This window comes from Eriocheir sinensis, chromosome 58 (assembly GCF_024679095.1).
Source record: "Eriocheir sinensis breed Jianghai 21 chromosome 58, ASM2467909v1, whole genome shotgun sequence".
In the NCBI taxonomy this organism is placed as follows: Eukaryota; Metazoa; Arthropoda; class Malacostraca; order Decapoda; family Varunidae; genus Eriocheir; species Eriocheir sinensis.
In genome coordinates this window covers 5945775-5972969 of record NC_066566.1, presented here as the reverse complement: position 1 = coordinate 5972969, position 27195 = coordinate 5945775, and positions in this window count along the sequence as shown.

The window sequence follows — 27195 nt, the reverse complement described above, 5'->3', positions numbered from 1 at the left end:
CCTCAAGCATCAGAATTATTAACGCTCATGTTCTTGCAAGAGGAAGGATAAGAACATAAGAACATAGGAGTCTGCAAGAGGCCAGTAGGCCTGTACGAGGCAGCTCCTCTGAACCTAAGCTCCCGTGAAGCTCCCGTGTATCTAAGTGGACCTATTTCTCCTCAAGCTGATGTGTTTACAAGAGGAAGAACTAAGTGGACCCCCTTTCTCGCCACAACCTCAGAATTACAAAAACCGAGGTGTCCACCAAAATTCTAAACTTTGTTTATTTTCGTCATATTTTCCTGAATTGGTTACCAAGCTTATTCGCTCCACTTTTGTATTTATTTATTTTTAATTTCGCCATTTTTCAAACTTTGAAACAATCTTGGTAAGAGTTCCTTTCCTTCTATATTTAGAAGAACCCCTTCCTGCATCACATGTCAGATGTTTCAGAAGTCTAGAAAACTTTAAAGATATCATTAAAACTGAAGTCATCCGAGGCTTGAATTTGCAGCCTTTTATAGACATGTGCGTCACTAACATTGCCAAAGAACATTGCGCACTCACTCATTGAAGACATTTTACCCTCCTTTACCTCCCGCACACTAGCTCCCCTAATCACTGCTCACCTGACGCCCACGATAAAAAAAAATATTGATAAGGACTCCGATTAGAATGAGCGAAGGGTCTTAGTTCTCGCTATTTATAGACGTGTGCGTCGCTAGCATTGACAAACAACAGTGTGCAGTGCTCCCAGGTGTTTCTACTTCCTCTGGTTAGCGTATTTTAGCTCCCCAGGACATGTCTACCTCACAAGACGAAAACCCCAACTCGCCCATCTCTTGGTTCGCGGCACACCGTCACTTGGCTGTGCCGCTTCTCCCCTGCTCCAATTCCCTCTCACTTTCTATCTTGTTAGCATCGCGGGACCCATCTTCCCCCGTTCTGAGAAACCTGCTATTTCGCTTTATCTGCTAAGTCCCCAATACTCATCTCGTCAGCGGGCCGCCGAGGGGGTCTATCATAACAGCGGGCAGACTCCCCCGACACCTGCGTCCCGCCGAGCTCTGAAAGGTGGCGTGTGTGGCGGGCGAGGGGACGCTGCGGGCCGCTCCTATTGACAACTAAAGCTAGACCCACCGCGCCACCCCGGAGGGTTTTCAGCGCCCACACTTTGATGTATTACTTAATCTCGCAACATTAATGCAAAAAAGGCACTAGAATATATTAATAACGGCGATAATATAAACTATCATACATTGAGCATAGAGAATATTTAATCAGCATTTTGAGCACTCTCCATAAAATATGTGTTCCTGTATTAATTTTGTAACGTCCACCAAAGCCCGTATCGGTTGAGCAGCGAACTCATGTGATCATGCAGCGCGTAAAAGAAAAATGTAACCTAAAGTAAAACTAAAATAAACTCAGAACATGACGATTAGAACAGCAGGACATAACAGAGAGCACCACGACAATTATTTGTTTTAAAGGTTTTCGCACATGTTTCTATGGGGGTTGTTATTTCGTATTTGTGGCTTGGGGAATTAAGACTGGATGCTCTTCATTATCACATGCGGTGACACTCGGATTCGACCCGCTTCGCCCTAGCTCGTAATTGGCATGACTTGACGCTCTACCCCACTAAACCTTCACGCCCCACCAAACTAGACTAAGCAGACTGCATCAAACAACACATCATATAACCGAGCAGCTTTAATTGACGAGAAAAGAATATATCATAAACTGAGTAGGTAAACTTTGACCATGACGCGCGAGGCAACGAAACACACAACAAAATGCTGCGCTGAATCTAAAATTTACAACAAAATCATATTATTACACAGGACGTACAGCCGCAACGCAGCGTCTCATTTGGCTCCGGGTCGAGATACCGCAACACCTAAATCAGCAGGACAGGTAATTTAGTTTTAGATTACCTGTTGGAGATGAGTACGGAAAGGACCCAAAGATTTGTCCCTGAAAATATCTCTTAAACTAACCAAAGTCGTTCCTTTGCACTATAGACTAAAGGCAATACTTTTTTAATGCACTCTAGGTAAATGAAAGGAAGGTGACGACAGTAATATTAAAGTATTGTTGGTCATCTGTAAATATGGTGTGTGTGTGTGTGTGTGTGTGTGTGTGTGTGTGGTGTGTGTGTGAGAGAGAGAGAGAGAGAGAGAGAGAGAGAGAGAGAGAGAGAGAGAGAGAGAATGGCGGGAACTAATGCATGTCGAGTTGAAATTGGACGTCAGGGGCGCCTCAATTTATGAGTCACGCAGAGGAGGAGAAGGGGGAGGAGGAGGAGGAGGAGGAGGATGTACTGAAGAGGAGGAATATGAGAGGACGTATACTAAAGGGCAACATGAGCTTGGTAGGGTGGTGTAGGGGGTCCACGACTTAGTCTTCTAGTACATGGTTCTTATTAGCACTCGATTTAGAGACTTTTTTTCTTGGTTACCGCCCCTACACCCATCAATAAATTATAAACCTATAAATAATAAGTCGGTGGCTGAGTGGTAGCGTGCCGGTGTCGCGTTCGGGAGATCCAGGAGGGACGTCGGTTCGAATTCTGGCCGGTACACAGCTGGGATTTTTCAGTCACCGCCGAGTGGCCTAAGACTACCCACATGCTGCCCTGAAGACCACCTACCAACCCGGACTCTAGATAACCTCTTCAAGGAGAGGCTCAAAGATGATTTCCGGGGGGCAGTATGAGCCAATGCAAGATGGCGCCACTATAAACACTCGCCTGCGCCACAACGGGCTGGGCCGACCATCAGGACCCACCAGTGAGGAAGCCTAACAGCGCAATAGGCTGCGATGTAAAAAATTAGAAAATAAATAAGTAAAAATAAAATAACGAGTACTAGATTGGGAAGCAACACACTATACCCCGAACTAGAAACAGATGTCTAACTGTGTCACGATGGTTATACATAAACAAATCGGGCTCCGTCAGGAAGAGACTGAAGGGCATTGTTCTACTATTGCTGCATCAGGAGGTAAGTTAACAGATGTATATATTTATCTCTTATGTAACAGAGGATGGAATTCAGTTAGTTTTGCTTTTCACAGCGTGGACACCTTGCATCACGTGTTAGGTTAGGTCATGTCAGGTCAAGCAAAAATAAACTAGCTTCTCCACTTTCATATGCTTGGAGGTTTTGAAATATCCTCTGTTCAGCTTTTTTCCCCCTTCCCACGACTGCCTCTGACGTTGAAAACATCTATAGCACTACTAATCTGCAAAACACTTTCTCTCATTTTTATTTCTTTTACTTTATGTGTTAAAATGAATATCTATTTTTTGTTTGTGAGTGCGAATGCAAATTTGGCACCCGGCTTGCCTTCCCTACCCTTGAAAAAAGTCCGCACAGTTTAAGGCAACGCGTGTATTCCGTGCGGTGTTAGTCTATTTTTATATTATGTTACAGTGTCGTGTATTACTTTCATTAATACACATTTTTACGCGGGGGTATGGAACTACAAAAGAAGCGCTGCCTATTTTATTAACTGTTTCCGGAACTAAATATTTTGTAACAGTAATGTTAATAAAAATAACACGGGGTAACGAAACGTAAATTTAAACAGATGCATTTTTTATGTCTCATATAGCAGAAGAGGATACTCAGTTTTTTTGTTTGTTTGTTCGTTTTATTTAGTTAAACCGCAAATGTGTGACGTCAGAAACAATGACTGCCGCAACACACACACACACACACACACACACACACACACACACACACACACACACACACACACACACACACACACACACACACACACACACACACACACACACACACACACACACACACACACACACACACACACACACACACACACACACACACACACACACACACACACACACACACACACACACACACACACACACACACACACACACACACACACACACCTGACATCACTAGGCCTTCCGCCATAAAGGGAATATAGTGTTCGTCCATTAACTCATTCATTACACGGCGCCCATTGTGCTTACTGCGATGACTGACGTAATGTGATGGACACGGGCTCTAGTTTTTATTTCCACGGCTATTTTTCGTCGGAAGGCAGGAGCGGAATGCACTTTCGACAACGATGGAACTCAACTATACTGATAAACCTACATTTGCATTTTATCGTCTTTAATAAGCAACATATTTATGGGTAGTCCTATTTGTTTTTGTTCGGTTCCTGTTTGTTTTTTCCTTCATCGTAAAAACAAAATTATCGAAAGCCTTTGATAAGTTGCAGCGAGTGAGCCCTTAAAGATGAAACACTCGACTACGTTTCGTTACGTTTGCAGGAAATGAATGCCATGAATTCACCAAGAATAATAGGTTATCTGCTGCATATAAACCAAGAGCATTAGTACATCTGTAACGATCTTATCATTAATACTATTTAGCCTGCTATGAATTTACTATTAGCATAATCAAATATGTAGCAAATTCAAAGATAAATTATTAACTTTCTTTGAAGTTACGAAAGTGTATTTAAACTGCTACAAATATGTAGATAATACTACATAACGTGTCACGAATCAATCAATAATACTGTACAATGTGTCGTGAGTTTGTTAGTAACATTATTTAGCTTGCTATAAGTGTACCATGAATGTTATTTAACCTCATATGAATCAGAGATAACTTTCACAAAACGCAGCTCAGCTCTAGATGGCCGACGGTGTTGTGTCGACCGCGACTCAGTCTTGTTTTTCTTGCATAACACTAATACATAATGTAATGAGTTGTGTTTATGTTAACTCCAAAGATCATGTGTGTGTGTGTGTGTGATATATATATATATATATATATATATATATATATATATATATATATATATATATATATATATATATATATATATATATATATATATATATATATATATATATATATATATATATATATATATATATATATATATATATATATATATATATATATATATATATATATATATATATATATATATATATATATATATATATATATATATATATATATATATATATATATATATATATATATATATATATATATATATATATATATATATATATATATATATATATATATTTGTCAGTGTATTAAGCCTTTGCTATACTCTCTTACTCCAGTAAGGCCTTCATAGGTGACCTGCGCTTCTACTTTTGATAGGATTAGTGGAGCGGAGGAGCTGAGCGAAATGGAGGAGCGGTGCGAGGGTCTCCTGGCCGCGGGATAAGAGGCGCCGGACCACCTGACGCTCCCTGATAGACGGGGACGTGTCGCGCTGAGCGCCTTGAGGTGTTGGGAGGGGAGGGAGCGATGGCGCGGCACAAACTATTCAGGGAAACTCATTCAAATATAAAATGAAAACGGTGGTGGTGCTTTTCACTCCGGCTTAAAGAAATATTACAATGGGCAGCACGTACGTTGCGACTAGAGAAATAATATAATAATTCAGACACAGTCGCTCACAAAACTATATTTTAATGTGTGGTGACAAGGATGGACTACTGAACAGAATGAAACACCTGCTGCCTCACCATTTGTCTCGGCGGCACTGGTGAGCGAGTCCAGCCACTCTGGGCGACGCTGCTGATGAGTAATAACGCCGCCATATTAACTGGACACATTTACTGATATTAGTTTGTCATCTCACGCAACAAGTCAAATATCATCATCCATTATCTCAAAATGGAGAGTAAATTATTATAAAGACAGTTTTGGGGGCTGCTGTGCTGTACATCGAAGTATTGAGTGAGGAGCGAGCACGGCGCGTCACAAATAAATATGCAAGAAGCATTTACATTTCATCGGGAAAACGGAAGATGTATCTCTCAACATGAATTTAAGAACAATCACACCGTATGGTAGGTATGTGATAACTTTGCTGTAATGTCAATCATTATCAATGTAATGATCTACTTAAATTATATAAAAATGTGAGTCTCTTTACGAAAGTCTCTTTTACCGCTTCCCACATAAAAAAGAAATAGATTTTATAATACTTAACGGAATCAGTTACGAATATTTACCTTCTCATATTTGTTCAATTTCAAAAGCATAAGGGGACTTGAGATCTGAGAGTTGAGAACGTGATTCGTGGTTCTCCTGTCCCCATCTGGCGACAAAGCCTGCAGCAATTGTGTCACGAACTGAACTTGAAAAGACAGCACAGAATACTTTTCCATAGTAGTGATGCCCTGTTACTGTATAGTAATAGTAACTCGGTGGTAGTAGTAGTAGTAGTAGTAGTAGTAGTAGTAGTAGTAGTAGTAGTAGTAGTGTAGGCGGTGGCTGAGTGGTTAGCGTGCTGGGCTCACATTCACCGCGCCATGGACAACGTCGGTTTGAGTCCCCACGCTACCACCTGAGATTTTTCAGTCACCACCGAGTGGCCTAAGACTGCCCACATGCTGTCCTGAAGACCACCCATCAACCCGGACTCTAGAGGAAACCGTCCAGTAAATCAAGAATGAGTTCCGGGGGGCAGCATGAGCCAAACAACTGGCGCCACTATAAAAAAATATTGCCTGCGCCATTACGGGCATAGGCCGACCATCTGGCCCCTGAAAAAAAGCCGACAGGCGCTATAGGCGAGGATGTAAAAAAAAAAAAGTAATAATACTGTTATATATCATCCAAATGTTTGTATTTATTATGACAATACTATTGCGATTTGTTGCATATTGTTTCCAACAGCATTCTGAACGCTACGTACCAAAGTCAGTTATATGTAAAATGGTATAAAATGAACAATAAATCATGGAGAAACTTTTTGTCTCATTTTGTACCCTTAGACTGATCACCAGAAGGAAATGCACCACGAAAGTCACCAGACTGCCACCAACTCTCCAACGCCAACAAGACTGTTTTACGGGCGGAGCGTTCCCAAAACAGAGACGTGTAAAGTCTACGGCTACATCCAGCCAATTTTTTTTATATTACTGATTCGTCCTCATGATGGGCAATGTCAACACCATGGGCGGTCAGCACCTGCCACAACCCGAGCTAATGCACTTCATGCTGCTTCTGAGTCGCTTCCTCAGCTACCTAACCAAATAAATATGATTCTTTTCTATTAAAGACTTATCCTACACACTATACAATTATCTATGTTTCCAGGATGAGTATTGAGCACGCCCCTTGTTTTTCATACCACAGTGAGTTTTTGTTTTCCTCACAATCCTTTAAACTCATCATAATTATCTTATTTTTTTAGAAACATGTGAGTACTATTATCACTTGAGTTTCATGATGTAAACCAGAACTGCCCATCTTGATTTAGAGTTTACAAATTGCAAATAAAATATAAACATACAGGCCCAAAGAGTGAGTGACTGACAGACAACCTTCACGAGAGCGAGGTAAGAATCTAGCCAATAAGGAGAGGCTAAAAAAACACTGTTACAGCGCCAGAGACGTACTTAAATAGAGTATAGGAAAGCAGAGCATGTACTAGTATTGATTTTGGGACTCGACAACAACCTATATTCTCATACAAACACACGGCAAGCAGTCAACAGCAAGGTTGCACGAGGCTGAAGAAAAAGAAGAAAAAAAAAACAGGACGATGGAAAACCTCCTCGGGCCGCCTCGAAGCCGCGTCCTCTCATCACTCTTGATTTCTCTTGGGGAGCGACGGATTTTTGTGCCTCAGATTGGCGCAGCGAGTGTGTTCGTGTGTGTGTGTGTGTGTGTGTGTGTGTGTGTGTGTGTGTGTGTGTGTGTGTGTGTGTGTGTGTGTGTGTGTGTGTGTGTGTGTGTGTGTGTGTGTCTGTATTTCCCAAACAATACTATAACTTAAGAAACGTAATTACACACAAGGGAAACAAAACATTATTGATATTATTAGTACCCAAGGAATGGGGATAATGGGGACCTTCCTTAGCCCCGTCCCATACTGCCTTAACCCACATCGCCTCACCTCGCCTCGCCTCGCCTCGTCTTGCCAATTCTCGCCTCGCCTCACCTTGCATCGCCCCTTCCCGTCCCGCCCATGCTCCAAAAGATAAGAAAGTTCCCGCCTTCTTCCCCTCCCCCCGAGCGCCCTCCTGGCAACCTCACTCCCATTTTACGAAAATCGCCATCCGTCACGGTCTTTTACCGGGCGGGGTTATTACCGGTCTAACACATGGCCTCCTTAATTCCTGCCTTTCACTCGTTGTCTCAGTTCCTTTCCCAGTAATGGCGACTCTTCCCTACACACTTGGAGTTTTCTCGCAAACTTTCAACAAAAGTATCGCTTAATCAGTGAAAACCCGTAAAAACAGGATTAATCACAATAGTTTGTATGCTGATGATCAGGAAGATTTCTCTCTCGCCAGCCAGGAGCACAACAGCTGAGTCGCCCAAAACTTTGGTGTAGCGCCGAGCACTGCCGACATTACCGTCCTGCCCGCCGCCGCCTTCATAACAGATCCTCAGAAAATACAGATGACTGCCTTTTTCTGCTTTCATAAGTACCCACGGCAAGCTGAGCACATTTAACTGTGTGTGTGTGTGTGTGTGTGTGTGTGTGTGTGTGTGTGTGTGTGTGTGTGTGTGTGTGTGTGTGTGTGTGTGTGTGTGTGTGTGTGTGTGTGTGTGTGTGTGTGTGTGTGTGTGTGAGATTGTGCGTAATTCACCACGGCCTGATCACGTGTTGGACTCGTAATCGCCAGCAGGTACCCTCCCGACATGAGCAAGTGCTCTTTATGTGTGTGTGTGTGTGTGTGTGTGTGTGTGTGTGTGTGTGTGTGTGTGTGTGTGTGTGTGTGTGTGTGTGTGTGTGTGTGTGTGTGTGTGTGTGTGTGTGTGTGTGTGTTTTCTCACATTGTTTAGTCGGCCCAACAGACAATCTTCGCTATTCTCTTGTTTTCGATTATCTTTCTTCGCTAAACAATAATATTCAGGCGTTAACTCTCCATAATAAGCGACGTGACTGGCGTCCCTTGTAAATGTACCACGTATTCAACATGATACATTCATATCCGTCTGCTAGGGACTCTGCCTTCCCATATATAATCCATCACAGTCTTAGCAATGCATGGAGCTGCTATAATAATTAACTTCGAGATACCAACTGATTCCCTCTGGCGTACCAGTTATAATGTCAACGTGAAATATTTGTTACGAGTCTTTGTGAGAAAGTTTTTTCTTGTCTATTTTACGAGGTAAAAGGTTGAGCCGAGTCCTCCCTCTCGCCGCCAAGGCCCCGCCACTCGAGGCGAGAAGCATGTGTGTTGGGGTGCCTTGCCACCACACTCACCTCTGCCGGCAACTGCAGGCAGAGCCAGTCACCCACGGGAACCTTACCTGGGGAGGAAGAAAAATACTCATTAAGAAAGTTGATTTGCTAACGAGCTAAACAATGGAACACATTCCTTAAAACGTAGTTGTTACAGTCTTAATGGAACGGAATAATTCCAGAGAATCATAAACTTTAGCGGCACTAAGGCGCTCCAATTGTAGCAGAATGCATATGAAAAATATACATTATCATAAATTCACCATTTGCGATTTCATATAAAAACACTCGCACACCAGGAAAATGTAAAAGAAAATAAGTAAAAAAAAAAAAAAATGTTTCCTTCCCTCCTGCCTCGAGCGGCGCGGGTCGGTCAGAGGGCTGGACAGGTCTCGGTAACGAAGCATTATAGCCGAGCAGAACACCCTCCCACCTGGGCCACCGACAGTGTTCCCAGCGCCCGACGCCTCGCCCCTCTTAGGCTGGATCGCTCTGTCTGTCCAGTCCAGAAATACGTACTTGTAATTATTGCCGAGGATGATACAACATAAGAAATTTCATAAAACTCCAAGACAGCAATCCAGTTCTCCTACAGAGTATCCAGATGGAGAGTATGACTGAAACAAACGTAATACGTGTGGGTTAGCCGTGGCTGGCAGGCCTGACAAGGGAGCAAGATGGTCAGCGGAGGTGGTGGGAGCAGGGAAGGGAGCGGCAGGCGGCTGAGGGGAGGCCTTATTGCATTAGTGACGAAGGGACGTGCTCTTATACCATTAATGTTTATAACTCGGGGATCAGAGTGAGATGTCTTGAACCAAACACCTGAACAGGTAAGGGAAATCGTAGACTGACTCGACCTGTGTAGCCAAACGAAAATCTTGACTTACGCAGTTTGTTTAGTTAACTGGTGCGGTGTGGATTGTTTCATTCGTAAAGGTTTCCTCATTACATGTATACTTCGCATGTTACAACACTAGGTGATACGCTAAATGAGAAAACCCTCATGTCTGACTCCTGAAAATATTCATTCAATTTAGTAATGAGGTTATTAGAACAAGGATGAGCAAGCTGATTATTCCACTCATAATGTTAATGGGGGAAGAGAGAAGGACACAAGCATATCTCCATGAACGCGATTTTCTCAAAGTTCACCGATATCATGTACAAATGACATGGAGATAACACCAACAGAATTACAGACTCAAACTGGGTGACCTTTACTTTCAAGCCAATAATCTATCAAGAGCATAATATATATAGACAAGTAGGTAGAATATCACATTAAGGTCATCGATGATAATGAGCCCAACTTTTGAAACAAAACTAAAGTAAATTCCCTTCCCTATTCAATCACATATATCGCTCAAATTTTGCATGCAGTGTATTCGCGGTGGACTCCTATAGCATCAAGAGAACTTCAACCAGGAGATAAAAAGAGGGAACAGACGAAAAAGTGGAATCAAAAGAAAACTAAAACATAGCCCTTTAGAAAATCAGTAAAGGAGAGTTAGTGGCTAGCAGGAAAGCAGATGAACTGAGGAAAATATACAAGAGAAACTATAACGGTGTGAAAGGTCAACAGTGACTTCCTGAGGCAGAAAAAAAGTGCTGTAGTAGGCGTAGTAGTAGTAGTAACTGTAGAGGGAATGAGTAGAAACGGAGAGAATAGTGGCAGAACGTATCGAACGGAGGGTGGGCGGGTGTGGAGGTGGATAGAAGTTATAGAAAGGAAATAGTGTGGTGACAAATGAGATGAGGCCGTGCAGGAGGAAGAGGAGGAGGAGGAGGAGGTAGCAGAGAAGCAGAAGAGAGCGACACAGGCTATCGGGTGTTGGATATGTGGGTGGGTGGATGGGTGGCTGTATTAAGTGATGTATTGGGGACTTCAGGCGGTTACGGTGCCGGTAGTGTTGTTTTGTGTGTGGCGTGAACTCGAGGTAGTGTTTGCCGGGACGGGGCGTGGAGGGCAGAGGGTGTGGCGAAGGTGTTGTGTTGTGTACTTAAGGCTATATTGGCGAGGCGGGGTGAGGAGGGGCAGGTCGGGGTGGGGCAGAGTAGGGCCGAGGTGCGTTGTGTTGCTGTGTAGCGCTGATCGGGAGTCGATGGCCTTTTGTTAACACGGAAAAATACAAGTTCAGAATGGCACTCCCCGGGAAGGGCTAAAGGTTTGGGCTGCCGTCTGTATCGAGAGAGGAGGTGGAGGAGGGGGGAAGGAAGGGAGGGAGAGAGAGAGAGAGAGAGAGAGAGAGAGAGAGAGAGAGAGAGAGAGAGAGAGAGAGAGAGAGAGAGAGAGAGAGAGAGAGAGAGAGAGAGAGAGAGAGAGAGAGAGAGAGAGAGAGAGATAAAAGAAAAAAGAAATAAAGTGAAAGGATAGTAAAAATAAAAATGATAGAAAGACACACTAAAAGAAAGAAAGACAAGAAAGAAAGAGAGAAAACAAAGCTATAGACCAATCAGTACATAAAACTAAACACTATTTCCAATTATTTTCTTTTTTTAGCTATAATTTCCATCCCAATTAGAACCTTGATTGAACACCCACACACACACACACACACACACACACACACACACACACACACACACACACACGCGCGGGCCTGGTCTTGCCGTGCCATCACCAACAGGTGCATTTCCCTCACCTGACTTTTTTTTTTTTTAGTTAATGGACTGAAGAACTTTTAATTAGGTTCCCAAATTAACTTCCGTCCACCGCAACGACGCACAAATCAGTACCGCAAAAGCCTCAGTCACCGCCTCCTCCTCCTACTCGTTAATTTGCCTCCTCCTCCTCTTCCTCCTCCTCCTCTTCATCCTCATCCTCATCATCATCGTCGTCTTCTTCTTCGTCGTCGTCATCGTCTTCCTCCTTCTCCTAGTCTACCACTACATTTTCCTTCTAATCCTCCTCCTCGTCCTCCTTTGCCTTCGTTCTCTTTGTCCTCCTCGCCCTCCTCCTCGTCCTCGTCCTCCTCCTCCTCCTCCTCCTTCTCCTCTTCCTCCTCCTCCTCCTGCCTCCACCCATCATCAAATCATGTATATTTTATTTGCCATCTATTCAATTCCCCAACTCGCAAAAAACGCACAAACTATACCATGTTTACTTCTACTAAAAAAAAAAAAAAGAGGAATACCATCGAGTGAAAATATAAAAAAATCTGCTCTGGACCCTCGAGGCTCATCTCTTTGTGAGTGGTGGGCGTGAAAAGCGGCGACCCCCCCCCCCCCTCGGGCCCCTTTGTGTGTGTGTGTGTGTGTGTGTGTGTGTGTGTGTGTGTGTGTGTGTGTGTGTGTGTGTGTGTGTGTGTGTGTGTGTGTGTGTGTGTGTGTGTGTGTGTGTGTGTGTGTGTGTGTGTGTGTGTGTGTGTGTGTGTGTGTGTGTGTGTGTGTGTGTGTGTGTGTGTTAATCTTATATAATTGTGATTTATATGTGTGTGTTTTAATTAACCTCAACTGTCTGTACTTGTTTGTATATTTTTCCCCCTGTCGTACTTTCCTGTATCTATATTTTTTTCATTCAAGTACTTAAAACATGAGTATAAACGTATTTCACAGAATTTAGTTTTCAAAAGCATTCTTAGTATGTCTGTCGTTCCTGTCAATGTATCTATATCTATCTATCTATCTATCTTTCTATTTATCTATGGGGTGTCCTTTTCGGTAATAGTATAAATGTGTGATGGTCCAAACAACATTTCCAAAGTCAAAAAATCCCGCCAACAACATCCAGGAGGCAGGAGCACCGCGGGTAAGGGAACATCGCGGTTAGTTTAGCGTTACACGAGGGGAATGATGTGGCAGGAAAAGTGTGTCGAGTCCATTGGCGCGAGCACTCCTGTGATGAGGGGCGCGGCCTTTGTGGCGCGAGATGAACGGCGGACGCAACAATGCACGCCACAACGGAAAGCAACGCCGCGCCAGAGATCCTTTGAGTCTGGCGCGGAAAGTTTGCGTTGTCTGGCATATAAACCACGGCGGGGATCGTGCTGGGGCTGGCGGGGGCTGGCGGGGGCTGCGGCGTCCTGTGCATGATTCAAGAGAGCGGTAAGGAAAGTTGGAGGTATTAGGATATTCTCATGTTATTCAACCAAATCTATGTTCTTTAAATATAAACTATGGCGGATTTTAGAGCTGTGAGGGCAGAAGCTACATCCTGAGGAACGATATGAGAATGTAATACTCAAAGTTCACGGTATTGGATGATTAATGCGTTGTACAAAGTCAAGTGAAATTACATATCAGGACACTTCTCCCGAAATTGACCTATCTTTCGGCCACTCCTCTAACTCTTTATAGGAGCAGTGAGTAGCGGGCTTTTTTTCACATTTGTTACCTTTTTTTATGCCCTTGAACTGACTCCTCTGCCGTAAAAAAAAAATAATAATAATAATGCAAGAAACGAAGGGGCTTGTGCCGGTGTCTGAAGCTGCTCCGTCATGTCTCAGCGGAGGTAATGTGATAGCGCCGCCTGATAACAACATAGGGATGGAGCCACGCACACAGACACACACAACAACGAAACAAGAGGCAATACATGAGGTCTTGGTGTCCTTGCCGTCCGTTCTCTCCACAGTGTCACGGCCGGAGAGACAGATGTCCAATGCAGGTGTCTCGTAACAAATCAATCATCTCTCTCTCTCTCTCTCTCTCTCGTTCGTTAAAACAGAGGAAGTTTTGCATATTCTCAAAATTTTCGGTATAATATAATTTGGCGTCATTCAGCAGCTGTCGGGCCGCGCCTCACGCAAGTCAAGGTGGCGACTGTGTGACGACCCCCCGCCACGCACACGTCTCAGGGTTTGCAGTGCTTTGAAGGGGAACGTGAGTCACTTCCTGTAGAAATATATTCCATTTAGATGAGTCCATGACCACAAAAAGTTTAAAAAAAAATAAAATCTTCCTTTCATGCTTAAGACGAACCAAAAGAAGCCACATGTACACAAGATCACAACAATGGCGAAACATGAAGCGAAGGTATCGTTTCCTGGTAGACTAATTATTTTGAACACTTGCTACCTGACAGGAACGACAATATTCAGCACATGCACGACACACATCTGGTACACGGTTGCCAGATTATCGTACTCAGAGCATAGTATTTACCGGTTTCTGACGCCTAACTATTGCCAGGACACATCAGGAATTAACTATTTTAACGATAAATATAAATGAATCTCGTTATTGGGGACCAGGAGATAGATTTGGGGTCGGAAGTCGGTATATATAAGAGGCTGAGTTGATCTGGTATTATACTTTTCTTGCTGAAGACAAACCAAAGGAGGCCACACGTATACAAGAATACAATACTGAACAAACATGCAGCAAAAGAATCGTCTCATCGTAAAGTTATAATTCCTAACATAACAGGAAAGACAATATTCAGCGCATGCTCGACACACAGCTGGTCTTGTGCAGGTATCACTAACCAGGTGAGCTGCGGCCCGCCTGTTGTATCGCCTCCTCGGCCACGTCAGGCACCCGAGTGTAAGGTTCCCTCCTCACAGACTCGGGTGACTAACGAGCTGCTCACGGCGCGGGCACCTCACTGCTCGCCTTGCCTTCCCCTACGTGAGAACCACCATCAATACAGTCGTCTCCATTACCGTATGCTCTCCCCTTCTACCTACACCTGCACCTCCATCGCCATTTCCAACACTACCATCACCAACACCACCGCAGTCACCTCCATTACCCTCTACTCTCCCCTTATACCTCCATCTCCAACATCACCATCACCATCACCACCACCACCACTGCCACTGCCACGACCTCCTCCTCCTCTTCTCTTTCTCGTCTCATTTCTCCCGCTCCTCCTCCTCCTCGTCCTCCTCCCGCACGGCAGTGGGTTAGCTACACCAATGCCTTGTCAACAGCGACAAAAAACAATTTATACAAGTATGAACACGTGCCCAAACGTTTGTGGTTTCCTTAGTGACTGATTTATTTTTAATGAGCGTCTTTTCATGACCTATACACAGATTTAATAGCCAAGAATATTATCGCAATAACGTTAACAAGAGGCAAAAGAAAACGTCTCGGTGAAGTTTGCGCTGAGAGCAATTAAATGTCTTGCTGCTCCTTTGATCTTTGCGCTGCGTTACAGGCAGCCACACATGCTGAGGGAACGCTCATATACTGATCATTATTAGAAACACGCACAACAACAAGCGTTCCCAAGTCATAAGATGAAGAAAATGAATAATATACGGACACACGACGATAACGGACATGGCCTCATCAGTTATTAAATGAGTAAAGAGAATTCAATATTTCCTTGTAAATCCTTCAGTGTGTTAGTGAATAATCTATAGCAGTTCCTGCAGCTCGGGAGACAGCGGCGTGTGGCGACGACGCGGCGCACCTCGCCTGTCTTGCCGTCATCGCCGCCGCCCAACTCGCCGCCACATCAAGGGGCCCAGAGCTGACTTGATGTCGCCCAGATCACTCGCCCGAACGTCAACAAGACGCTCACACTCGCATCCACGACTCCATCATCTCCTTAGCCTGCACAATCCGGCCTAAGGAGCTCAATGCCTTTCCCATCGACTCTGCTTCCATCTCGACTGTCCTTCATCTTCGAGAGCGTTCGCTCAATCCTCGTTCGCCTTTACAAGCGAAAGAAGCCCCTCGAAGCCGCTGGCGGCGGGCAGCGGACCACTCCCGAGATGGAGGAGGACGCCAAACACTCCGGCGGCGGACGGCCCTCACGGCGCCCCGACCCAAGGAGGAAGATCTCCAGCAGACCCGGCGGCCTCAGATGTATCCGACAGACCATCAACATAATCAAACACATATGGAAAGCCTTTTCGGAAGGATGATGTTTTTTTCATCCGCATTTGTTTGGTATAACCCTTCAAAAAGTTATTTTATCTAGTGTTTATCATAAAAAAAAATGAAATGCCCAGTACTTGTAGCCAGTGGGCCCTCAACGAAAATGGTTTACCCAAACTCTAATTGAATTTTGATGATCAAAGGCCGCTGGTCGGGGACGCGGCACCGTGGCGCGCCGTGCCGCGGGTCAGGCCCGCAGCGCCGCCCAGCCCAGCTCCCACCCAATGCCTCCTCCCCCTACCTCTCCTCCTCCTCATCCTCCCCTCTCTTCCTCCCTGCCCGCCCCACTGCTCGCTGGATGATTGACTAATGTTGCTAAGCCTCACCTAACTATCACAACACTATAATGCTGCTGTTTCAACATGATTACTGAATAAAAACAGCGCGTTTAGTCACACTGAAATAATCATTTTGCAAAATAAAAGCGAAATAAATGTGTAATGTGTTTCGTCTTTTCCTCTCCATTTTTATAATGTTTTTTTCATACCTCTGACGTGTGGCAATAAGTAAAGAGAATTCAATATTTCTTTGTAAATCCTTCAGTGTGTCAGTGAATAATCTATAGGAGTTCCTGCAGCTCGAGAGACGGCGACGCGTGGCGGCGACGCGGCGCTCCCCGATTGTCAGCCGCTGACGCAGCACGAGCTAGTCTTTCCATAGATGATCAGACGATGTTTAAGTTGACCACTCAGATCGAAACAATGTTACTACCGCACATTCACAGGGAACAGGTATTGGGTGTTCTAGGAGTAAAGGTCCATTCATGGAATACGCCCACAAGCTAAACTATAACCCATAAAAAAATATAAGACAAATATAAGATAAATACGACGAGAAGTAGACCCAACAAAATAACTTACGTTAACCGTTCAACCATGCTCGTGTCTCAGCACTACGCATAACACTAACAACCGGCAGTGGCTTCAGACAGCTCTGAACACCACTGTTTCTTGTAGGCAAACGTGCAGCGACCAAGACAAATGGATGAATGACGCAGCTGGATAAAGCCGTCGCTGGATATGAACAATGGCGCACAAAAAAGTTTGAATAATGCAACGCGACACCAAAACAACGGCACAAAGTTTGAATGATGCAGCAAGGAACTACACGAACAAGAACACTTTATGGTGCAAATATGTCAAAGGTTAATTGATCGAAGGTGAAGCGAAGAAGCGGGGAAAAAAGCAGGAAAAAGAAGAACAGCAACCAGAAAATGGGAAACAAACAATGAAAAAAATACACAGAATAGAAAACAAAAACATGTGAAAAAGAAAAGGAGATAAATAAAGAACTATATAAAGGACAATAGACGGCATAAAACAACTGAAACAAAAATAGATGTATAATGAAAACAGTAAAAAAAAGTAATAACGACAATGGAGATGATGAAAAAGGAAACAGATAAAAACGGTAAAAAAAAAAGAAACCAATAACGTCCACACAGAACCAAAATGTAATAAAAAAAAGAAAATATGAAAAAAAGCAATTACGTAAAAAAAGAATAGGAGTCAAGAAAGAGAAGCTCAGCGACGAGCCTCCAGGACCAGGAACCCAACTAGACCGAGGGATGCGAGGCCTGCCGGGAGGGAGAGAAAAAAAAAAAGAGGAAAAAAAAAGGGAAAAAAGTAAAGAAATTGAGATACATAATAGCAATAAAACAGTCGGACAATATTTCTCCGATCATGAACGAGCAGATACCGAGAAGAGGAAGAACATGAGAGGATTAGGAGGAGGAGGAGGAGGAGGAGGAGGAAGAGGAGGACGAGTAAGAAAAAGGAGGAAGTGTACAAAGAAAAGAAAAATTAGATGAGGAGAAACGAGACAGGAAATGAGAAAAGAAAAAGAAAAAAGGAAGGAAAGGCACAAAGAAATAAATAAATCACACACTCACACACACACACACACACACACACACACACACACACACACACACACACACACACACACATCCACCGCCACACACAAATCACACACACACATATCCAAGAAAGGAAGACTTCAAACAAGCTCTTGGGAACTGATTTACCAACACACACACACACACACACACACACACACACACACACACACACACACACACACACACACACACACACACACACACTCTCGTCCTGATCCACGCCTCAACACACACACTCCCAGCCTTCTCGCGCCCTGCCAATCCACCCTCTCTCTCGCAGCACACAAAGGCATTCACTCTCCGACGCCCATCTCCCCTATAATAGCCTTTCCGCCAACACTACACATTCGCCTACTGCAGGTCCTCCACCCCCTTCCAAATTAACTTGCCTCCCTTGTCCCCTGTCTCCTCACATACACGACCATGCACTGAAACATTCACTCCTCCTCCCTAATCCTTACTAGAATTGTCTTTCCTTTAACACTAAACATCCACTTTCTGTAGTTCAATCACACCGCCAACCTAACATTATTTGCCTCCCTTGCCCCCTGCGTTCATCTCCTCCATACACTGAAATATTAACTCTTGGACGCTAATCAGTACTATAATTCCTTTTCTGTTGACACTACACATCCATCTTCAAATCCACCATCTTCCATATAATTACTACGAAGCTAACTTTTGTCTTTCTTACCTCCTGCCCTAAGTCCTATGTCTCTCCTCCATGCGCTAAAACATTCACTCTTCTTCGCTAATCATAACTATAGCAGCCTTTCTTTTAACACGAAACACCCACCATCTTCCATATAATTACTATGAAGCTAACTTAAATTGCCTGTCTTACCTCCTGCCCTAAGCCAAAGTCTCTCCTCCATGCGTTGAAACATTCCCTCTTCTTGGCTAATCTTTAATATAACAGCCTTTCTTTTAACACTCAACATCCACCTTCTGCAGTTCAGTCACCGCCAACCAAACAACTTGCCTCCCATGTCCTCTGTCTCCTCGCATCCAGGTCCTTTACATCATACACTTAAAACATTCACTCCTTGGCGTCGATCCTTACTATAAGAGCCTGTCTGATAACATTACACATTCTCCTACTGCAGTTCAATTCCCCTTGTCTCATGTCTCCTCGTATCCAGGTCTTTTTTTTTTCATCCTCTCATCCACTGGAACGCACTCCAAACCACTCACCCTTGCCCTTATTTGTTTTCCGCTCCAACTACTGTACAGGATTTATGTATTATTGACGTGACGTAAGTTTTCAATAATATATAACAAAAACATTTTTATGCGCAATTTCCGAGAGACACTCCACAATGCGTGAAATCCATATCTTTTACAATATTGATAAATATTTCAATACTCTGTATATCTGTGCAAGCCAATAGAGAGGTACATCGATCTAAACTTGGCTACATAAAGTAAATTCGCGACTCCTTGTGAAAGACTCGCAATATAGGAAGAATATGACAAAACACAAAGAACTAAAGTGCTACTCTTTTAATTTGATTGGTTCTTCGTCTGTCTCCTTTCCCGAAAAAAACAAAGAATAGCTGACTGACCCTCTCTTCCCTAAATGCGAACCTCCATTCATTGTAAGCCATCGCTGTATTTAAAAACACGAACTAAATCGATACTCTTTTATCCTACTGTTCTTGTTTTTTGGTCTGTCGTCTTTACATCAAAAACAATAAGAAGAGGTGACTGACTTTCTGCTCCCTAAATGCGAACCTCCATTCAATGTAACCCATCGCTGTAGTTAAAAAAAACGAACTAAATCGATATTCTTTTAACCTACTGTACTTATTTTTTGGTCTGTCTTCTTTACATCAAACACAATAAATAAGAAGAGGTGACTGACTTTCTTCTGCCTGAACGTGAACCTCCACTCCCTGTCACCCGTCGCTATGCCTCTGTCCCGCGCCTCCCACACCCAATACGTCGCCCGCTTCACCCATGCAGCCCGGTCCCTCGGCGCCTCAATCTATGCACTTGAATTCCCCGTTGACAATAAGGCGCGCGTGAGCCCTGCCTCGTTCTCATCATCCCCAAGAACCAGGTCAATAGGGCATCCCTGCCATCCCTGCCATCCCTCTATCCCTCATCTTCCATCTCTTCCCAGTTTCCTCACTCATTCCATCTCTGCTTCTCTGATTCGCTCTCTCAATCCTTTTCCTCTCTCTCACTTCATTATCATTATTCCCTCGCTTTCTCTCCTTCACTCTCTCATTCCATCTGTTTCTCTCATCCACTCTCTCCCAACCTTCTAACCTCTTTCGCGTTAATTCTCTCTCTCTCTCTCTCTCTCTCTCTCTCTCTCTCTCTCTCTCTCTCTCTCTCTCTCTCTCTCTCTCTCTCTCTCTCTCTCTCTCTCTCTCTCTCTCTCTCTCTCTCTCTCTCTCAACTATTTTCGTTCTAATTATGGCTTCTCTTCTCCTCAGACTCCTCGCCACACTTAATCTATCTCCCTTTTCCATTCCTTCACATTTCCTATCATTCCCTTTTTCCTTCTCTTTCTACATGCTTTGCTTTCATCTTGTCTTTCCTTCTTAATAATTCAATAACTATTTTCCTCTATCTCTTCCTCCTCTCACTCCATCAATACTACATGATCTATCTCTTTACCTTGTTCTATTTCAATTACTTTCATTCCTTATCTTAATGTTTGCCACTTCTATCGCCTGACTTATCATTTATTTTTCCATTCCAATAACTTTACCCTTCTATTTTCCTTCATTTCTTTTTCTTTTAACTCTATTTCTACTTCGCATTTTGTCTCATTTTACTTCACTTCCTTTCATTCAGCTTCCTTTGCCTTCCTGTTTCCTTATCTTAATTACCTCTCTCTCTCTCTCTCTCTCTCTCTCTCTCTCTCTCTCTCTCTCTCTCTCTCTCTCTCTCTCTCTCTCTCTCTCTCTCAGCTATTCCTTCCATGTTATTCATTTCCTCTTTCCGCTTTTCTTCACCTCATTCCGTTTGTACCAATTTCCTTCCCTCATTTCATCTCTTCCCTTCTGACTTTAATCCTCTTTACACCTTCCTCCATCATTCTTCTCTCTCTCTCTCTCTCTCTCTCTCTCTCTCTCTCTCTCTCTCTCTCTCTCTCTCTCTCTCTCTCTCTCTCTCTCTCTCTCTCTTCATTATTTTTTTTGTCTGTCTTTTTCCATCGTGTCCCAATTTCCTTTGTGACCCGCTGTGTCCTTCAGTGTGTCTAATTTGCTGACTCACTTCACAGCACTGGCAACACACTGTACCGCTTGATGATGAAGAGGAGGAGGAGGAGGAGGAGGAGGAGGAGGAGGAGGAGAAGTAGGAGGAGGAGGAGGAGAAGGAGGAAGGTGATGACAATGATGGTAATGTGTGACGACGGATATTTTCTTCTTCTAAATATGAGTAGTATAAGTAGTAGTAGTAGTAGTAGTAGTAATAGAAACGACGACAACACCAAAAAATAAATATATAAAAAAAATAACAACGTAAACCCATTTTTTCTCCGCACACAGCTGGAGGGAGGAAGTAAGAGGAAACAAAGCAGATGACTTGTTCGAGAGAGAAGAGAGAGAAGAGAGAGGAGAGAAGAGAGAGAAAGGAGAGAAAAGAGAAAGACACACACACAGAGCTACAGAGAGAAAGAGAGAGACACAGAGACAGAAATACGTAGGCAGAGAGCAGCATTGAAGTGGCGTTGTGATGGCGGCCACAGCAAGCTCAGCTGATAACAAGGTTTTATACCGAACCTACTAGGCAAATCCCGTGCTAATGGCTGGATGGAGAGCAATAACGGAAGAGCAGCGCCGGAGAGAAAGTCCCTGCCGACCACTGCCTCGAATCAGGACTGTCCCCAATCAGGCCAAAGATGAAGTGAGTCGAGGGGCTTTATGCCGCCCACGAGTAGGACATGCAGACACCCAGACGAGGAGGAAGGTCACGGGGAGGCGCCTCAGCACAACATCCCCGCGTCCACAAGGCCTAAGTCATTTTTCAGCGATTTCCAGGTCTTTGTCTACATCAATTTTTCAGCATGTGACGCCCATTTTTGTACAGTTGCCTTCGTCATTCAGCGTTTGAGTGTTCTAGAATTGGCCTTTTCATTTCTGCCTAAATCTTAAGCCAAATGAGATAATGACAGTTCTTTTCTGATTTCCTGTAAAGTAGAAAATAATGACTTAGGCGGTTTGTTTGCCAAGGTGACGATATGCAAACGATATCAAGGCCGCAACGTCCAGTCCACGAACAGGATACCCGGACACCCAGACGAGGGAGGGAAGTCATGTGGAGTTGCCTCAGTATAACACCCACCCAGGTCCCCCAGTTTCCTCAGCTCCCCAAGTCCCCCAGGCCACCCAGCTCCCCCAGTCTATATCTGTCCCTGACCAAATCTTTTTCCTTCCTTCCCCTTCTCCTTTTTCCTCTTCCTTCTATTCTTCTCCCCCTCCCTTCCTCCTATCTATCACTCAGTCCATCTATATACTTATCCTTTTATCCATCTATCTATCTATCTATCTATCTATCTATCTACCCACCCAGGAGCTGAACTAACACATCGACGAGTCACCTCAGCACATCACCCCACGTCCCCCCAGCTTCCCCAGGTCCGTCGTGCACAGAGGTCACAATACCGAGGACTGTTTAATCATTAGCAGGTTCACGGAAGAGTCGCGCTTGGGTAACGGATAGTCACTTTGATAGAAATTAATCCATTTATCCGCCATGCTGTTAAGTGACTATAAATATCAGTGTAAATGCTCGGTGAAGGTCACGAGCCGCCTAACAGGAATACTACAGAAAGTCTTAAAGTATTTTCCATCGTCACACGGAGTAAATACGTGAATACCTGTTGCGTGTGTTGGTTTCTGAAACACTTGAAACTACTTAAATATATGTTAATAATTCGTTTTGCACTTAACGTTTTCATTTCCAGGCGTTTCAAGGTTGTCATCACATACAGCCAATCTTTAAGGCCTTCATAGTCAACTTAGAGTATCAAGCAAACATTTTGGATTTTTTTTTTTTTTTTTGGTCTTCAACTATTTCAGCCTTTATCCAGAGCACAGCGTCTCTCCCTCTGCTTGCCAAACACGTACTAATCTTCTATCAGATCCAGACTGCTTAGTTTTGCCACGCACGTTCTTCTCATACATATAAAAAGATAAGCACCAATAATAACTATACAAAATACCCCTTTGCAGCCAGGCCACTATTCTCTCTTTGAAAAGGGCTTTCATAGTTCAGTATGAGTGATGAAAATAAGGATGCAGGTGCTTATTCTAACTGATGTTGATGACCATGATTATTATTATGATGATGATGATGATGATGATGATGATTGTTATTATTATTATTATTATTATTATTATTATTATTATTATTATTATTATTATTATTATCAATAATAATAATAATAATAATAATAATAATAATAATAATAATAATAATAATAATAATAATAATAATGATAATGATAATAATAATAATAAAATGAATGACGCACTAAACCCCGGCAGCCGGGCCGCCGCCGACAATACCCGTAAAGATGAAGATTGCGGCGCGTCCTTGTCCTGGTGGCGGGTGGGAGGGACGGCTCCGGGGCGGGCCGCCCTCTCCCCGCCACGGCGTCAATATCCGGGGAAACAGGAGTCTCTGGTATGCATATTTGGCATATTTGCAAGCTACAGCACCAGGGTCGGCGACGTGATAGCCGGAAAAACTTGGTAAGCGATAAAGTTTGGGGAAACAGCCTTCAAATTTTTCAAGGAGAATCTTTGGTGGTGGTTGTGGTGGTGGTGATGGTAGTGGCGGTGGGTTGTCGTGGTGGTGATGGTGGTGATGTCAGCGGTGGTGGTGGTAGTGGCGTTACTTGTGATGGTGTTGGAACGCATTGTCGAGGGGTTGGCTGCGTTGGATATGATGGTGGACGAGGGGCGCCGGGGTGTTATCAGGAGGCCTAATGCTATATGTGTCTAAAGGTCACAGTAGGCCCGTCATTCCTGCACGTGGCAGCGGTCCTGGTCACAGCGACACACTCACAGCTCAGCGGAAAGACGTCCATCACTGCATTAGACACATCCCGCCCAGCGGGCCACAGCCGCTGCTGTGCGCTGGTGGGACGATCGTAAGCCACTCAGGGGCGATGGCAGAGCAGTGTTTTGAGCCACGCTGAGGCGCCGTGACTCCTGGATTGCTGCGGACGTCGTCGTCAGGAGTCACCCGCCCCGGCCTGGCGCGCCGTAAAAAGTGTCACCATATTTCTCTCCTTGAGTCTCGCGTGATAAACAACAACACTTTTCCTAAACACAAAAAGGACACCATGAAAGGTGTGAACAATACATTTCACTGAGCCGGAGAAAAAAAATACCCCGCCACCCATCTCTGTCAGACGCGCCATTGACCTCACATGTTTGGCCCCGGTTACCCTGGGAGCGGCCGAGGCATGGCACCCATACACGGCGGCAGGGCCCGGGGCGGCGCACCACTATGTCAGGCCGCAGCGAGCACCGACGCCCGCCCGTTGTATTTATTGCCGAGAAGAGATTGATTCCTTCACTCGTGACGTGGCCAGTCCCGCCGCTCGTCTGTCTTGTCGACACTCAGGGAACTCCTCCTCAGGGGCAGCGGCACACAGCGGCGTGTCTCGTCTCAAGCCTTGTCAGTGTGTGTTGCACGTCATGAACTACACCGGCACAACAGAAGAGAGCGACGAGTGGAAAATCATGTTTGACTTGCACGGGATCTTATAGCCTGTTGCATTTGCAAAATTTCAAAAAGTATGTTCCGTTCTTTATTGTAGTAAATAGATAAATGCTGATTCTAACGCCAGATGGGCTGAAAATGATTTTACAGTATTTAGAGTACGGTACAATCCCTCCCGATCGACACGCTTTCCACCCGTCCTTTAGTAACACACAGGGATTCACAGGGATGTAAGAATACAAAACGCCAAAAGCCCTAGACATAGCATCCCCGGAAACGTAGTTGTTCACTAACTCTTTTCATCATAAATAAGTACATCCAGCTTTCATTCAATATGTCCAATCATGGATGCATTAATTACATAATTATCTGCTAAGTTCGTTCCACTCTTGCACCATCCTCTTCGTGAACCAGTTATACCTACATGTATCTAACCATTTAATTCCTATTGCTGTGTGTCTTATCAAGTTTTCACTTTAGTCAATTTATTTCCAACACACTTTTAAATCTCTTCCACTCATTTGAAAACTTCGATTAAGTCACCTCGCAGCCAAAGTATTTCCAAAGAATGTAAGTTGAGCTTCTTAAGACTTTCTCTGCACGGTGAGCCTCTAACCCCTGGATCAATTTGGTCATTCTTCTTTGTACTGATAGGTGGGAATTTATTTCATCTCTCAACACCTGAACACCAGCAACACTTTTGAGAACCTAAGAAAATAAGCAGTATAGCCGCGTGACGGTTGATTGTAATATTATTCTTTACACCCTGAACGCTGTGCATCACATGTTTCATACGTATGGAAATGTTAAAGCTATATTACTTAATACCACGTTCCTCGTTTACACAGCCACACACACAAAAAAAACGTAAACACTTACAGAAATAATAATAATAATAATAATAATAATAATAATAATAATAATAATAATAATAATAATAATAATAATAATAATAATAATAATAATAATAATAATAATAATAATAATAATAATAATAATAATAATAAACTTCGCGTTATTGACATTCAACGGAGCGAAAGTGCGGGAAAACACAATTCACTTTGCATGAAATTATTATGCAAGCCATTCCGTGCCCCGACCCATCGCGCACACCGCTACATAAATTACCCCCGGCCTAGGATGAAGGAGGCCGGGAGGGGGAGATTGGGGGAGGAGAGAAGAGGGGAGAAAAGAAGGAGGAGGAATGGAAAAAGGACGAAGAGAGGATATACAGAGAAGTTATAAAGTGGAAGGGAAGAAACGAGGCAGAGGGGGAGGGGAAAATATGTATGTGAGGGAACGAGAGAAAAGGATGAAAAAAGGAAGAGATAAAGGCGAAGTAGAGGAAGTAGAAAGGAGGAAAGAGAAGGAAGGGCAAGACTAAAATGAGAGACGGGGATTAAAGGGAGAGGGACGAATGGAGGGAGGGAGAGAAGTAGAGAAGAAAGAGGGAACAAAATAGCGTATAAGGGAGGCGAGGAGAGACATTAAAGGCAGAAGAAATGGATGGCAGCAAACATGTCTGAATTAGTGAAGAGAAACCCGCTTGTGAATGAAGTAACAGCGAGGGAGGAAGAGGAGGAAGACGAGAACCTGAGGGAGAAAGCAAGAAGGAAAGGAAGAGAAAAAGTCGTATATGGGAAGCTAAGAGAGTCGTGAGAAGGAAAGGAACAGGATAACACCGATCAAAATGCATCCCCGCGAGGTCAGTGAGGCTTCAACAAGGACTGGAAGTATCTGATGAAAAAAAAGAATGGAAGAAGGGGAGGAAAGAGGCCAAGGCAGACTTTTAAATTATCAAACTTCATCCCGTTGGCTAGTAAGGTTATAACAATGCATGGGAGTATCTAAGGAGAAAATATTGGATGAGAAGGGAAAAGGAAGAGCCAGAGAGAGGTAGGGGGCAGGAGTATAGGCGTGGCGGACGGACAACAATAAAGTCCCCATACAGACGGGCACTGGTGTATGGCACGACGCGTACAAGTTCGATACACGCACCTAGTGAATGAAGCTGTATTTTTTATTTTGTTTTTGCCAGGTAGGGAAAACCCGTGAACTGCGACGCTCCTTCTGTACTGCTGCGACCTTTGTGGGATCGTATCAGAAGCAACAGGAGGCGCAATACAATGGGTCGTATTACAAGACATTTGGCCGCCCAAGAACACATATTTGACAAGGCTTTCATAGGAGTTTTGGGCATTTCCAGGAGTAGTTGTATGACTCTGGTGGTAGTTTGACCCTTCCTCTACACCGTGAACCTAAGAAAACACTCATTAGAACCCAACTGATCCCCTCCTTGACCTTTAGAAATAGCTGATGTGAGAGGGCAAAGTGTCTTAAAATACAGACTTATGAGAACGTACCCGCAATCATTCACCTGTAACGCATCTTTTGTACAGTGTCAACTTTTGTTAGCCAGTATTAAAAAAAGGCTAGTTACTTAATAATGATATATTTAACATTAATCTTAGTTATTGGGGTGTTATGTCGCACAACCACTGGAAAATACGTCAAGATGATCATGCAAGTATCAGGACACCTCTCCTACCGAAATTGAC